General features: G+C 37.6%; 1 long non-coding RNA gene and 1 other non-coding gene across 2 annotated transcripts in view; both read left to right on the top strand.

Annotated features, from left to right (window-relative positions):
* The window catches only part of LOC112485479, a 104,557-nt gene that overhangs the window by 1,391 nt on the left and 90,302 nt on the right, over positions 1-12,864 (top strand). The window lies entirely within an intron of this gene.
* LOC112485572 lies at positions 10,397-10,515 on the top strand. The gene has a single exon (XR_003048506.1). It is a non-coding gene; the product is annotated as a 5S ribosomal RNA (ribosomal RNA).

Here is a 12,864-nt window from a genome sequence, read left to right as displayed (position 1 = left end):
GCGTGGTGCAGGCGCGCAGGGGGCGGTGGCGTGGCCGCCTGGCACCAGGATGTGAGACCCCGGGTTAAGCTTTGAAACTTTTCGTTGGTACTGCACTCCGCCACCTCCTTCTAGGTATCTGCACACCCCGCCACCCCGCGCGCACCCACCTCCGCCCCGCACCCTCGCACTAGCTCTTGCTCCCACCTCGTTGCAGGCATCCCCGCACACGCCCCGCGCGCACCCACCTCCTCCCGCAAAGGCCCGCACCCCTATCCCCTGGCAGGTTCCCCCGCCCCGCCCCAGCTTTGGCATCCTCTCTACCCTGTCACTTTAATCTTGCCGAGCAGAAGCACTCCCCTGTTCGCTGAGGGCATGCCCTTAGTGCATTAGGGGCCTGTAGTTTTAAAGACACGACAAATTAGGAGACTGACCGAGTCCCGCTTCTCTCCGCGGTGGCCCACCTTCTGTTTACTTTGGGCACGTGCGCTGGGAACCAGAGGGATCTTCACAGACCCAACGAAGTGCTCACCAGTGACGCGACTTTTCGCTAAATTCGGTTGTAAGAAATAAGCTTGCACCCTCAAATGCTTGACTTTTCTCCCGTCTGAGCCGCTATTGTGGCGGGGGGCGGGGGGAGGGGGTTCCACCCGTATAATTAAGTAACGAAGAAATCGACCCATTAAGAACGACATTCCCAAAGACGGACTCTCGATTTTCCGTGACATTCGGGACTCTACAGCTACGCCCGTCCTTTGACAGGAGTTTTTCTTTTCTATCGCCAACTAGTTTTACTTCGCTTTTTTGATAGTCTTTTTTTCCTAATCATATATATTTTTTTACTCGAAGATGAGATAAAAAACAAAGCCTATATGAATCATTATGTCGGATAGTAGTTTTTGAGATTTACCCTCTGTCTTTAAGTTCTTAGGTTACCGACATTGAAATGTTAATAGATATTTGGGGTACATCTTTCATGCATGGGATCGCTGCATTGTGATGACAATACTCTTAAGTCAACAGAAGTTATTTTGTGTATCCCACTGTTTTGTGTCTGTAATTTCTTTAGAAGTAAAGTGTTTTGCTAATTTTGTGAAATTGGAATATTTCTTCTTTGAAAAGGTTTAAAAAGGGACCTCTTTCTATGTAACACATTGTTGCTAAGATGAATGCTTAAAGTGCATTCTAATGAAACATTGTTTATTCCATTTGGAGACAAAGTTGACTCAGATTTCTGATTTTGCACAATCTAAGTAAAATCGTTCATTTTCCCCTAAGCATTTCATTCTGTGAAAATGAATTTGTCTTTTCTAATGGTACACTAATGTATCACCAAAAGTTTTGGCAATTGTTAATGAATTTTAAACTAGGAGGTTCCTTGGATTTGCTTTTCAAGTTCAAAAAGTAAAGTTGCCGAAGACCATGGCATATATTTATGTAGTGTACATTAGAGCAGAATTGTTGAAAGCATGGGTTTTGGAGCCCAACAGACCTAAGTGAATCTTGGCTCTATCTTTTACGAAAGTGTGACCTTGAGCATTGTACTTACCTCTGTATGTATCAGCTCTCTTATTTGCTAAGCACCTTCTAAAACGATAGGGCGTTGCAAAGATTAAATAAAACACTAGGTAAGTGCCCGAGTAGTTATTACTATTACTAATCATAAAACATCTACTTCCAGGAGTTTTGGCTAGAAACACATAATCTTACATTGAACAACATGTGGCAAACATTGTATTCACACATGTCTCATAAACATCTGTATATACCTTTAGTTACTTATATGGTAATTGTAAAAATAATCTTTAAGATCATCTCTTTATTTCATCTTTCAAATCTCTCTCTGTTATAACAGGTGGTTCTTGTCTATCTGGAATCATACTTGGCTTGCAGTTGGTTTTGCAACAGGCCCTAAACTTTTCCTTGCCAACTTCTTTCTCTGCACCCCCACCACACCCTTAACCACCATGACATTTGTTAATTTAAGAGAAAATACATTACTCCTCTTGGCTAATGTGACTTTTCAGCAGCAAAAGGAGTAAGATTCTTAAGGTTTCCAAGTATAAAATGTTTAGAGAGACTTTATATTGTTAATTAAAAAGAACTCTTAGTTGCTATTTCTGGGAAATTAAAGATATGATGCACATAATCAGTTGTTTACTGGACATGAGTGCACATTTGTATGGGTAATTCAGAGGCAGCTTTTATTAATTGTGTGCATTCTTCAGATTCTTCCTATAGGTGTGGATAATCTATTTTTAAAAGATAATTTGCTGTCTTAACAACAGTCAATTGTTATCAAATTCCTTACCATTTTTTTCCCTCAAACTAGAAATAGCACTGCTTCCACACAGAGAAATCCTTGCTTCTTTAACAAAGAAAAAGGACTAATAGAACAAGTTCCACGACATGCTATTCTGTGTTAGAAAATTGACTTGATTGGCCTGGGCACCTGCTGTCTAACTCAGTTGCTCAGTCTCTAAGCCTCTTAGGGTGGAGGCAGCTTCCTGTCTGTTCTATCCATTAAAGAGCTGACAACAGCAGCTTGCTTTACAATGCAAATTTCTTATACTAACAACAACAACAACAAAAAAAGGTAATTCTTAATTTCCTTCCCACCTGCAGAATAGGAAATTTTAAGGACTTGATTTTGTCTTTAACAAAGAAATAGTCGTGATACATACTTCTTTGAAATAATTATAGTGGTTTAACAAAAGCATTAAATCATACCCTGTTGTTTCCCATCTCTGAAAACATATTTCTGAAGTATGACATGATAAAGATTCTCTGCATGCTTAAAAGACAATTGACCTTCAAACAGCACAGCAGACATTGCTGTGAAGGGGCTTTCTTGTTGCCTTTTGTCTGGTGACATTACTGCACACCATATGAAGTTACATATTTAACATAGGTAGAATGCTAATTTAAAAAATCTCTAATAGATGAAACATTTAGACATAACATTTTAACTTATTGATATAAATAATTACTAATAAAAACCATTACTGTCTAAAGCCAGGGGTCATAATATTATGAGGGTCTTGATAGAATATGATTTCTACTTACTTTTCTCTGACCTTTTTGCATATTGTTAATTTCTCTTTCTGTAATTTGGAAGTTTTAAAGAAAGAGATACAAATGTTATAATTCTAATTTACTTAAATCAGGAGCTATCCAATGTGTGTATTGGTTTGATGGGGGCAAAACGAAAGTCCGATGAAATGCAAAAGTCTAATCCAGTTAAAATATAGCCAAAAGCATTATAAAAATAATATTAGGATCAAACATCATGGAACAAACATCATGCAAATGTCTCCAGAAGTATTGTAAATATGTTGCTGATATCAATCTCTTTTCTTCTCATAAATTCTGACTTCACTATTTAGTAACTACTCTTATTCTCATCCAAATTTGGTAACTCAAATAATATCCCACTTTCTTTTGAGAGAATAATGTTTCAACTTTAATGACAAACTTTAATAATGAATAAATTTTAACTATTAGCAATTACCTCAGCACCATTTACATTTATATAGGATTTTATAGTTTTTAAATATTTTGTACACTATTATGTTTTTATGGTAATGTGTATACTATTACGCCTAATATTGAAAATCTTATGCCATATTCAAGATGGCATTTAATTTAATTTCCATCTAAAAAATATGAAAAATGAGGTTAAGTGACTTCCTCAAGGTCATATAAACTGTTAAGAGAAGAGCACCTCTCAAATGTATGTTTTGTGATTTTAAGATCAGGCCATTTTTTTATAACAAAACTATCCTCATAAATTTCCCTGCTCATCTTTCTTTAAATTTTTCTCACCATTATTAGTATGACTGATATAGAAATCTTCCCTTAAAAACTCAGAATAATTTTTCATTATTCTTTGTTATGAATAAATAAAAACAACTAAGCATCTATATTAACTTATTCTTAGTACTCCAAAGGTAATACTATTTGTTAAATACAGGCTATGCACAGAGCATTGGGATAATAGTTTTACCTCCTTTTCCCCTTTAAATTTAATGCTTATTACAACCAAATAATGTAGGTGATATCTTTTTGAGAATTAAGGGTTGAGTAAGTTGGTGGAATTAAAGAGCTGGAACCAAGGCCTAAATTTAGGATTGTCTGATTCTAAAGCTCCTATCCATGCAAGTACACTGTGCTAGCTCCCCAGTTTGGCAGATATACAAATCTATGTGTACACCATGATAAGTTTTTCACGTAATTAGTTTCTGGTTTGTTTGTTTGGGTTTTGTTTTTAGCAATAACCTCAGTGTTCATCTCTTCCTCACATAATGCAAAAGCAAAAGCAAAACAAAAACCTGTCTAAATCTCAAATTGATTTTTCTTATCGTTTGCTTTCTACCTTTTTTTATTTTCCTTTTTAGTTTCCAGTTTTATGCTAAAAAGTTGGCATGCTTGAATTCTTTGGAACGATGATTACATTTCTTTAATGAACAAATGTGATACCACACCCTTGACCCCTCCCCCTTTGTAGCTGCTTTATCTTAAGTCTTACCCCATTAACAAATTGTTTATAAAGATAAGTTCTATCTGTTTTCAGTATGTTTGTGGTGAAGGGGAGCTCTAGCACCCTTGATCTGCTCCTGACTTCCTTGAATGACTTAGGGTTCACTCCTGCCAAGCCGGGGAGCTGGCAGGTGGAAAGATCGCCACCTACTGAAAGCGTTAATAGGTCATGGATCTTTGGGGATAAAATCCTCAGAATGAGGATCGCATGAAATCTTTCCATTGGGAAAAGAAATTAGAATCACCTGTGGAGCTTTCGAAACCTACGCACAACTAGCTTCTATTCCTCTACTCCCACCAGCCGTTTGGAGGTTCTGATGAATGAGGTCTGGGATGGGGCTGGAGTAACAATAGTTTTCAGAAGATTCACAATTAGATGTACCATTCTGCTTAAAAATCACTAGTATAGCTTACTATGTAAAAATACATGAAAAAAAGTCATTTTACACCTAGTGATAATAGGCACACAATGTTGTCACTCATGGAGCAAATGTTATCTATCACACCTTTACAAAGATCTAACCCAGTTGCCTATGACTCCCTTTTTGTATTACATGTTGATTAAATCCTTCTAAGTTCTCTCATGACAGGTAAAAAAAATAAATATTTTTTGAGGAGGTGATAAATAATTAGCAACCAAAGAATGAGCCCAGAATATCAGTAGTGAATAACAAAGATTAGAGGGGAAATATAAGTGATGGGACTGATAGCCTGATGTATCAGGGAAAAGAAGTATAGTATTGGAAGTTGCCTGAGTTCAAATAGTAAAGAATATTTTGGGATTTTTGTTCTCAAGGCAAAATTCTCATTTGAGTTTTATCACATTTTTCTATAAATTTTTAAATAATTCTTTAATCTAGACAGTTAGACAAATTGACTCTAATTTCTTTTTTTTCCCCCCCAAATAATGGTCATACAATAGAGTAAGAGTGTATTACATAGCATCATATTAGCCATTAGTGCAATTCTTCCTGGAAGGAAGAGCTATAGAGAATAAACTAGTTTTAGATCTCCATGAGTTAAATTAATCTCTTTCTTAAAGATATTCTTTATGGAAAAGAAAGAAAAATTTAAAAAGGAAATAGGGTAACCATTATTTGGCATCCCGTTTTCTTCATATATTCCGAAATGTGTTTTCATACTTTCTAGAAATGCGTGAAAAAATCTAATGAGATCTGACTCAGTGCCAACTCAGAGCCTGTGGGAGCATGAGAGGCCAGATAGTTTCCTGCAAAGCTCTGCTCTACCAACCTCTGTTTAATGTGTTTTCTTCTTTTCTATCCTGGAGCACAATATTATAACTATTTGGCAGAAACCTCCTTGATCTGTCAGTCATTAGGCATGCCTCTAAATTGAACATGGATTGATTGCCAAACAACTGTTCTGCATCTTACATTGCCTTTACTCCTAAGAGAATAGATTATATCCAAGCAGTGACTACAAAATAGGAGTTCCTGAAAGAAAGGTTGGAGTAAAAGATGAAATAAACATATACACGAATGCACCCACGTTAAACTAGAACATCAAAAACAAATCCTAAAAGAGCTTTCATGGGGACTGGGGTGCTAATTTTCATTTCTTTGAAATCTTATGATCACTGGCTCTAGTTAGACAGGGTACGGAGAGATAAGCAAGTGAGAAATACTGGAAAAGGACGTGTTTAGCATGGTGGTGGTGGCATGGTGGTTGTCAGGTGAGTGTGATCCTAATAGCGATACCAATATATTTTAATGAAGGAAGCTTTTCTGAATCTCCTTAAATTGTAAAACATCGATAGCCACTGCCTTCTAGTGAACAAGAACTAGAAGAGTCTCTAAAACTCAGGAAATGCTAAAGTTATAATTTTGTTGGGTGAGGGCTGCTGTTAAAGGTAAAAATAGTATGAACTCATAAAATAGATATTTTTAAAAAATAGAGAAACTAATAAAAACATACTTATTGGAAGTGTTAAACTCAGACTGACAGTTCAGGATTGTAGTCTAGATTCTGCTACTGAAAACTTACCTCCCCCCCAAATAATATTCATTATCTCATTTAGTATATATAATAATCTTAAAAATAGATAAGACAGTTATGACACTATTTTGCTTTTTAACACCAGAGAACATGTGTTTAACACATGAGGGGACATGTCGGAGAGATTAAGTAAGTTGCCCAGGGTCACACAGCAGGTGACACATTCTCAGACTTAAGCTTTGTTCAATATTCTTTCTATAAACCAAAGGGAAACAACCAATTTTAATTCCTTCCTGGGAGTAGAAAAGAAGCTCTGATCAACTTGTGACATTGTATCTTAGGCTGATTGCATTTTTATTTCTTGCCTGTGTAACACAGAACAGAATGCTACAGTAACAGAAACATTTAGAAAAAATGTGTTTAAGGTAATCTTTTTTTTTTTTTTTTAATGTAGGTTATCCACTGTGGTAGGAAGTTTTTCATTCTAAATGTGAGATGAAAGTTAATCTATTCCCTTAAAACATTTCTCAGGGAAAGAATAACAATTTACTCAAAGTCCTGAAAGATATTTAAAGAAGCAAAATCATTGGACCAGAAGACATAGACTCACATTTTTATAAAAAGTGAATAATTTTTTTAAATATCCATAGTTAATTGAAATAATTTTTGTTTTTATTGAATAGAGCTGGTGAGGGTGGAGTTTGGTAGCTTTTATGTTAAGTCAGAGTTTCAAACTCACAGATTTTCTAATGAAACCAAAGCTCAAAATGAAACTTTATGCACACAATCTGGACTGAGTAAAATGTTTTACTCTAAAATATTTCATGAAAAGACAAGTTTTGTACAATTTTAGCAAATAACAGTGCTCTCCAACAGGGCTGCTTGCCAAGCAATAACGCTTTATCACATATCCAAATCATTAGAAAAAAAGCTAATGTAGAATTGTTAATTATTGGTGACAATACTTACTTTACTCAGTGCCTTACATTTTTACTTTTAAACTTTTAGAGACTTCATGTGGAGGGTGTGGATTTTGGTAGTAATGCATAACATTTGAAAACATAGTTTTGGTGACAAGAGAAATAACTATAGGTTCCACTTTTTAGTTGGTACCTTTTGAATTGCTTTGTTCATAAAAGGATTGTACTGTGAATTCAGAATCCAGAGGTTGAAGAGAAGCTTACCAAAGGATTTGAGATAAGTGATAACTAACCTAGTCAGGATACCTTCTGAGAAATGTATTCAGAAAACTTTAGAAATAAAGATAGTTAGTCTCATTTTCCATTGCATAAATGGTTGTTCGAGTCTGAATTTCTAATTTATCATAGGTCATAGTGGTGCTTGAGAGATGCAAACGTGTCATTTATATTTCAGTTTTCCCGTTCTTAAGAGGCATTTTCATCAATAAATACCCATAACCAAACCAAGTCAAACTGACATTCTGGGAGTCTGCTCAGGAAATCCTCAAAACACAGAAGGATCAGAAGTAAATGGAAATAACTATCATAGAACATCCCTCAAAGGCACGTTATGATAATGATATATCTGTTCATTCCTGTTTCACATTAGTGGTGGCATTTCCCATGCTCTGCTTTCTCAGCTGTATTCTGTGTTAAAATCAAACTTGTTGAGATGGCTCACTGCGTTATTCTTTTCTCAATATATTTCTTATTTATTCTCTTACTCAGCAATATAATAGTGAGCGAAATGTGCCCCCCTGCCCTTACAGAGTTTATAGTCAAGTGGGAAAACAGATATGTAAATGGGCAATTATAAATCATTGTAAGATATGTATGTGAATAAAATGTACTGGGTGCAATAGGAAGGGCATTTAACTCATATTTGCAGGTTCAGAGAAAACTTCCCATGAAAGTAACATTTAAGCTGCAGTCTTAAGGATGAGTAGGAATTACTCAGGTCAAGAAGAAATTCAGGGAAGAGTACTTGGTGGAGATAAAAGAGCATACGAAGAATAGAGGCATGAAAGTACATGACATGCTTGAAGAAATAAAACACATTCCAGATGACTTCTATAGGCAGTCAAGAGAGAGAGTGGACACGTTCAGGCTGCAGCAGTGTGCGGGGGCCAGATCATGAGGGTTAGCATAAATCATGCTAAGGGGTCTGGATTGTGGCTTAAGTATATGGGAAATCAATGATACCTTTTAAAAGAAAAGAAAATAATCAGATTTGGACTTTGGAAAAATCTCTGTAGCTGTCGTGGCAAGAATGGATTGAGAGAACAAACACAGAAGCAGAGGCTAGGACACCAGTGAGGAAATGGGGACATCACTCAGGAAAACTTAGAGTGTTTAGGTTAGAGACTAGGCAATAGGAAAGAGATAACTGGAGAGGTCTATAGTGTCACAGAGGTAGAAGAAAGGGAGTATAAAACCTGCTTTGAAGCAGGGGCGGAGCAGTGGCAGGGCTCAAGGGTGTCACTTAGGTTTCTGACCTGGTCAAAAAGATGGTTGGTGGTGACTTTCGCTGGAGATGGAAATAACAGAAAGAGATGAAGACCGGGAAATCGAAGTTTGGGAGTAGTGGAAGAAAAATAAATCAGTGATGAAAAATTTAAGTGTGAGGCACTGGATGGCCATTCATCTGCAGCAGGCAGTTTGGCATCTGAGCCCAAAACCTAGTGGAAAGGTTCGGACTGGAGTTATAAATTTGTGAATTATCTGCAAAAGGGCGGCAGTTGGGGAAGATAACCTTAGTCTCCGAGTGAGAAGAAAAGTGAAGCCGCAGGAGAGAAGCAGAGGAACACCACGCTTGAGGTCTGACAGGAAGAGTAGCCCTGAAAAGAGGAAACCTGAGGTGGGTGGCACTGTGGGAGCCAGCTGAGGACAAGCGTCACGCAGGAGTGCTGACCTGGCTTGTAGTGCCACACACTACTGAGCTGTCACCTGAGCCAAGAAATGAGAAGTGTCCTTTGGATATAACAGTGGTGCATTCATCACCATCCTTGGCAAAGCGAGCTACAGTAGAATAGTGGTGACAGAAGCCAGATTGCCTGAGGTTGCAGGATAAACAGGAAATGAGGATGTGGAGATAGGGAGAGCAGATGACTATTTAAAGAAGGTTAGCTAAAGAGAGGAAGAAGGAGATAGCAAAGTAGCTACAGGAGGAGGTGGAATTGAAGAACTTGTTAAGATGGAAGAGAGTTGAGCATGTTTGCTGATGAGAGAGAGCAAACTGAGGTGGGTGGTTAAAGACACAGAAAACTTATTGAACAAGGTCCCTGAAAAGTGGTTGTGGTTTTTTTTGTTTTCGTTTTTGTTTTGTTTTTTTTTTGTTTGTTTTTTAAAGATTATTCTGATGACAAACTGAGGTAGAGGACAGGACTTATAAAGGAATAGAGACAATTTGTTCAGTGGAAAGTTTTCTTCACATTTTTTAAGGGTCAGGTCAGGTATAGTCCACAGTAAGTGACACAGGCTAAAAGGGGTCATTTCATTGTGGGCCCTATGAACTTCCTTCACAAGTTTTGTCATTAGAGAGAGAGAAGAATGGGGTCTGTGAAATGTATTATGAATTAAATGCTGATGGTTTAGACAAGGCCAAGGTGCTGCCTGTAATACAACATAAAATTCTAGAAGTCAGAGCTTCCTTTAAAACACCAGGGCGTATTGTAAACCACTACAGGTAATAAATGAATAAAAATCTTCTATGGTGGAAAGAGACCATCTGGGCGATATACAGTGATAGCTGTAGTTTTAATCCATGCTTCTTGTTATAGTGAAACTTATGTGATCCAAGAAGAATAATCATAAGAATACATACCAAGTATTGATTGCCTACTGAGTGCTGGGCACAAAGTATATATTATTTTTATATTCTTATAAGAACCTATATGGTAGATTTTATTTTCATTTTGTAGGTAAGTAAAGGCTCAGAGAGAATAAATAAATTTCCACAATCAGTCTACAGCCATGCCACCCTGAACAAGCCCGATCCCGTCTGATCTTGGAAGCTAAGCAGGGTCGGGCCTGGTTAGTAGTTGGATGGGAGACCACCTAGGAAGACCAGGTGCTGTAGGCGTAAAAAATAAAAAAATAAGGGATTGTAAGCTGACAAGGTTCTTGCAATCTGTGAGGTCAACGAAGAGTTGCCTCAACTAAAAAAAATTAATTCAAAAAATAACTTCTACATTCAAAGAGCTAGGGAATGGCTGAACTAACACTAGAACTCAGGTTTGTCTATCTCAAGAGTGTGAGTACTTTGCACTGAACAACGTGATATATCCTTCAGAAATATTTAATTTAAAATTATTTTTGCTTCACATTTTCTTCACAGTTGTGTGTTGCTATGTAACTGACATAGCTTCTCTAAGACATTTGTGGACGCACATAGGGAAAAATTGATATCGGTGTATCAGGGAAATGGAGGAAAACTGGATCCAGAAATGTAGAGATTAATGGGAGGAAAAAAGTTATCTTTAGCATCACATGTTCCTTCAGCTTGTCCATTTAAGTACTTCATTTCTTCATTTAATAAGTACTCTTAAAATTTATATACAGATACATTTTGTCTTGGTGTAGCTAAAAGTAATTACACAATTAAATAATTCCAATATGACAAACACTATAAAGGAGAAATCTGGAGGCTGGTGAGGGGGGAAGATAAAAGGAAGGATAAAATTCAGTTTAGAAGTCAACTGAAGCTTTTCTTGAAGAAGTGATCATTAAACTTTGAAAAAAGCCTTTGAAAAATGAGCAGCAATGAACCAATCTAATGGGGCATGAGGAGGAGTCTTGTTCCATGGGGAGGGCATAGCAGCAGAAGGCAGGCCCAGAAACAGAAAGGGAAGTGGCATAAGGCCAGTGTGACTGGAGAATGCAATCAGACGAGGCTGGTAAGGTAGGCAGGGGCCAGAAGGTACAGGGTCATGTAGGTCGCATTAAGTATTAAGTCATTTTTTTGTTATTATCTGTTGATTTCACCTTTTGTCAGGTAATGACACTATGATTTATCCTTGGGGAACCAGCCTTCAAACCGCGGCAATGCTCAGGGAAAGCCAGTCTACCTTCAATGTTAAGAGCGGGCACGCGTTAAACTAACCTTGGCCAATCAGAGAACAACCTCCACCTCTTCCCACAGAAATGATTAAGTAGGAAATGTAACAAGCCAAGCATATCAGTACCAATAAGGCTAACTCTGGGCCTTTTGCTGGTGGTATTGGGGAAAATTATTCTTTTTCTGCTGGGACTGCTGGCACTATGTGATGTAAACTGAAAGCTATGGCAAGCAAAATGGAAAAGTTCAATTCTTTTGTCGATGTAAAAAATGTCCATGCTTTGGAATTTTTATAATCGTTTATTTGAGCCCAACTGATGACATGTGCTAGGGAGCACGAGTTTAAATGTTCTGGAGAATAACAGTTTTGCAGCTTGGCCATGCGTTAAACTAAGGAGGGGACATAAGGAAGATTGGAGAAATCAAGGCAGGGATTGGATTGCAGGATCGTTAACAAGATCATGTGCTCTTCTGAGGGTTACTACTCCCCTTGGAGAGGTATTGCTTCTGGAATTTCAAAGGTGTGTTAACCTAGATGCACAAGAACAATGGACAGGGCTGGTTTGAAACCTTCTACTAAGCAGTTATAGGCCTGGGGCGTGACTGCCCACCATGACCTGCCCAGTTAGGAATTTATGATCAGATCGGCCTGTGAGGTTACTTTCTTTAGAACCATCCCCACCCTGTTTTTTTTTTAAGTCTACTCTTTCAAAGGAAATGTCTTTTCAATGTAGCCAACAGAGAGGGAAGTGGAGCTGAGAGATGAAGGAGGGAGTCCAGCTGACGTCACTGAACAGATCTACTCCATTACTTTCAAGTTTTGTGAACCAGTAAATTCCTCTTACCCAGCAAGCCTGTTTGAGATATACTTTAGTCACTTAGACCTAGAAGGGACCTTATTTATTTATTTTTAAAAATGGTTCAAGAATTGAAGTGTGGTAAAGTAATAGACTCTAAAATATGGAATTTGCTGAATCCAGGTAGGAAAGAGCAATGAAGACCCCTCTTTCTTTAGCTGAGAAATAAACACAACAGTTGATTAACTTGCTGTCTGTGATATCTTGGGGCTCAAAGCATAAGCCTACTGAGACTGGAGATTAGAGGACATGTTTGGGGAACAAAAACAGGAATGTATTGGTTCCTTGTGAGGTTTAGTGAGTTCCTCTACGAAAGAGACAAGTTGCAGTTAATGCTGGTTCCTCTGGACGTAGTGGAAACGCTCAGAGCAGCCCTTTAGCCCTCATCCTGAAATCCAAAACAGCTGAGAATCAGAAGTATTTTAACCATTTGGAGTTTAAAAAAGTCAAGCCCTCTGCTTCTATCTAAACTTGGTGCTAGCAAAGGTGGGGAGGGTAGAATAAAATGGGAAAATAA

Source organism: Pteropus alecto, unplaced genomic scaffold, assembly GCF_000325575.1.
Source record: "Pteropus alecto unplaced genomic scaffold, ASM32557v1 scaffold5, whole genome shotgun sequence".
Lineage (NCBI taxonomy): Eukaryota > Metazoa > Chordata > Mammalia > Chiroptera > Pteropodidae > Pteropus > Pteropus alecto.
This window is presented reverse-complemented; position numbering and strand designations above follow the sequence as displayed.